The sequence below is a fragment of the Pezoporus occidentalis genome, unplaced genomic scaffold (assembly GCF_034315485.1).
Source record: "Pezoporus occidentalis ecotype Australia unplaced genomic scaffold, CSIRO_AGI_Poc_V1 ctg54, whole genome shotgun sequence".
Taxonomy (NCBI): Eukaryota; Metazoa; Chordata; class Aves; order Psittaciformes; family Psittacidae; genus Pezoporus; species Pezoporus occidentalis.
Genome location: NW_026915877.1, coordinates 1,862,095 through 1,866,380, shown reverse-complemented (window position 1 = coordinate 1,866,380; position 4,286 = coordinate 1,862,095).

The following is a 4,286-nucleotide window of genomic DNA, read 5'->3' as shown; positions in this document are numbered from 1 at the left end:
TGAGCCTCACAGAGTCCTTGGCCAAACCAAAACATCGCTTGTTATCAGCTCTGTTCCCGAGCTGAAAGTCAAAACACTGCACTACACCAGCTACCAAGGAGGAGAAAAATGACTGCTACTGCTGAACCCAGGACAGTCCCTAATTCTGTTCTGAAACACAAACAGTGTTATGTGCCCTCAGAAGAGAAAGTCAGTGTAATTTGACCCAAATTTCAAAGACCTCCCCAAAAGTCTTTCTGTGTTTCTGTGCTGTGCAAAGGAAAGATGAAGGCAATGGTTAAATACTGGCTTTCAAATTGCCCCCATTTTGAAGGTGAGGACAATCCAAAATGATTGGACCTAATCCTAATACCCCTGTAGTCAGGATGCATGGCTTGATTCAGGTCCATCTGTACCCAAAAGCAGGAATAAATTATGCATGTGAGAGGTTGCAACAGCCTTCACATTAAATATTGATCTGCTGGTTCTCTGCCACACTGCAAGACAGTTCATGTCCAGATCCACCTGTCTGCCCCACGCTGATGACAGCTCCCCGAGGAGGGGCTTTAATGCTGCACACAAAGCCTATCATCTGAAATAGGTGGATCTAGAGCAAATTTCCTGAGCATAATTTATTCCGCACCCTCGCTAGCATAACAAGTGTTCCTGAGCCTCTGTGAATATGTAATTCAAGAGGGAGCTGTCTGTCTACATTTGATTTTACATTTCCTTCAGCTAGTTCAGAGATCCATAAGCAAAATCCAGCATCCAGAGACATCCAAGAGGACTGTGAATTTATAAACAATAAATGGTTTACAATCGCACATACCTTAACATTTTAAACCTGGCAGATAGGGTTTGGATAACTGTTTTTGGACTGTAACATAGGTTTACTCAGCTCTACTGCATATTTCATTTAAGTGACCATTTCCAACCAGGATTGTGCGAGGGTGAGGAAAAAGACCTCCTCAAATGGTGTCCAATATGCTGAATGCAAGGATAGATCTCCACCCACGTTCTTCCATCAGTGGTCTGGCAGGCAGAGCTACCTTTTAGCAAGGTGGAGCACATGCAGCACCCTTTTCAAAGGAACCACTCAGGAATCAGAGTAATGAAAAACCTCTTTCTAATCCTCATACAGCACTTCTCACCCTCAGCCTCTTGCATCAGGGGCCACACTTTGCAAGTGCACTGTAGCTTAGGAGACAAGTCACACCAAGGCAAGCCCTCCTTTCCCACACTTTCCCTCCAACCTCTCAAAACATAAAATGGTCATATTTTGATTCCAAGAAAATTTCAAAACCACACAACAGTTCTGATCTCTATGGGATTGTACTTATATTGCAAAGACTGCAGAACTGCTGTCCCAACAGATGGGCAAATCCCCTTGAGTTCAAGGTTAGACTGCCCATGACTCAAGTTATGGGCACCAAAGAAATATCCTAAGGTCTTCGTCTCATCTTGCAGCAGTTCTTCTACCTCTAGATGTAGGTCCTCGACATACATCAGAAGACTGGAAGCAGATTTCTCCAGCCCACTTGCTTGTCTAATCCACTTGTCAGTGTGTTTGTTGGTAAAGGTGCTGCCGTTTGTTTGAGACATCAAGAAATGTAAGTCTGAATCAGACCTGTGAAGTATGCAAATGAGTGTTAAGTAATGTCTCTTACAAGAAACAACAGTAAGCAATTTTCCCAGTATTCCTTTGTTATGTCCAGATTTCTAAGCTGCAGCGAGTCATTAAAAATATTCCAATTATTTTCTTATGAGACTCTTGAAACATATTCAAACAAGCATCTCAGTAGCATGGCTGTGTAAGAAAGGCTGGAAGGGTGATATGATCAGGATTAGGATCTAACAGCCCACTTCAGCTAACCTTTTCCAGGCTGTCACATTTTGAAGTTTTTCCACAACTGAAAATATAGAATCTTACTGAAAATTGCTCAGCGTGAGTTTAGTGTGATATGCCCATTGACTTGGTATTCCAATCAGATTGAAAACTCTTGCAAGCTCAGACTTTCCTGTTACATTTTTTCATTCTTTTTTCTTCTAATTATAACAAAGGCAAGAAAACACAAGGTTGGAGAAGGCAATGCAATAATTATTTTAAAGAATCATCCATTTTTCTTATTTCCACAAAGAAAGATTTAGTTTTAGCTTTTAGGAGGAGATTCAGCTCCGCTGACATTTTGACATAACTAGCACATCCTTTCCTATGTGCTGCACAGGGCTGAGTTCAAAATAGCTGAATAGAAATAACTAGCAGGCCAGTTGTGGATTTGACATTCAGAATTAAGCAGATGGTAAGCACAAAAATACAGTCTGGGTTAAATACTGACCACATTTGCCAGAAGCACAGACATAGAAACCCTAGCCACATCCAGATCATAGGCAGAGCACATAAAAATCTACCAAAACTGAAAAAGCAGAATTCAGTATAAATTATTCTGTGTTAATAGTACATGGACATCTGACAGTATTTTTCTTTTACACACTTTTTTTTTTTTTTTTTTTCTTCAAAGGATGAAATTTCACTCTGTACTGGACACTTTGGCCAAGAACTTTTTCCCAAATGGATGCAATCCCTTTTCTGATCTGACACCAGTCTCCTACTATTTCATCCAGACACATTGCCCCCGCTGCGCTGATGGGTAGGAGGTGATATTTAAAGCAATGCCAATTGAACACAACAGGGGATAGGCATAGCAGAAGCAACAGAAGGAGGATTTTGCAAGAGCTCACTAGGTCACGTTAAACTCCTTCTCTGGCCACATCCAGTGTCCAGCCCGTATGTCTGAAGATCTTGTTGTAAGCCTTTGTTATTTATTTGAAAATTTACTGTGGCTGTGGTTTAACTCTCTATTTTGGAGCTATTCTTTAACTGATATCATGCACTTCATCCTTCATAAACAATAATCAAAGGTGCCAGTGCCTCAGAGGATCAGAAGGCAGATGATCAATACAAGTGGATGACATGGTCTCTATAGGAATACTACTTATACATCAAAATGTGTGCTGAAGAAGAGAAAGCAAGTGCATAAGAGCTGTATTTATTAGGTTAAGAGACTCATACCTTTGGCTAAGTATCACTAAAAGCCTCATAGAGAAACTTCTTGGTTTCTGGCAGAAATAAACATTTATTGTTGCACTAGGGAAAAAACCAATAGTCTCACAAAGCCTAAATATTTTAATAGAAAAATTAATATGTTTATTTCTTCCAGATGGGAGATAAAACCTGTCAGAAAAATAATTGTTTAAATTACAGTAAGATGCTTTCTTTACCTAATCTTTCACTTTCTTGTTTCCCCAAATCTATGTGGCATGCTCAGAATTTTTATTTTTAGTAAGAAATGTCAAGGAAAAACTTTATGGTAAGTGGCTGCTCACTATTAATTCTTTTGTGGGAACATTAATTACCATTAATCATTTTGGCTCTAGTATAGATTTCCCACAATAAATTCTTGACACACATATACAGACCCTATAATCTAATCAAGCAATTTTCTCCTACCTACTTGAAAGGGAGAGAAAGAGCAAGATTGTTATTTCTATTTTTTTAATTCTGAAGAGATGGAGGTGCAAGAGAAACTGGCAGTAGGACCTATGAAAGAACAGAGAAAAACAATAAATATTCTGACTGCCAATTTACGTGCTACTCAAACAACCATACTTTATAAAACATAAAGAAATCCAGTAAGAAAGAGATATATAGAACTCTAAGTCATCAAGTAAATATATTGCTCTGCAAAAACAGTGATAATAATAAAACTTTGGTTTTCTTCAGGAATAAAAGTGACATCTAAAGTGATGTAACAACAATTAACACAATGCTTCCTAATGTAGCTCTGATACACTCCAAACTTCCAGTGTAGTGAATGAACATTTAAATTTAGCAACAGAAACATAACACAAGTTTATCGAGATGAAGAAATGCAAAGTTACAGATGCTGGCTGTTTTGGACAATGAAGTCATAGGAGCTTGTGCCGCAAATTCAGTTGTTTTACATAAGACAAAACTGGGCTGCTGAACTCTCTTCAAACATGTCATCGCCAGATTTACTGGTCTTTATATTGGCAGGTACATTCTTTAAACCACTGCAGATAATTTTGCAGAATAACTTTTTCATTACCCCTCAGATGCCCTAATTTGAATAAACACGACGAATGAATATACTGTATTTTTCAGAATAAAGAAGCTGCAAGCTCCGTCTTAAACAAGGAAGCTACACTGTGATTGATTAAGTATGTGTGCTGCTTGCCATATCTCTGCAGATTAACACAGAGCTTAAATCTCACTTTCACTTTTAGAT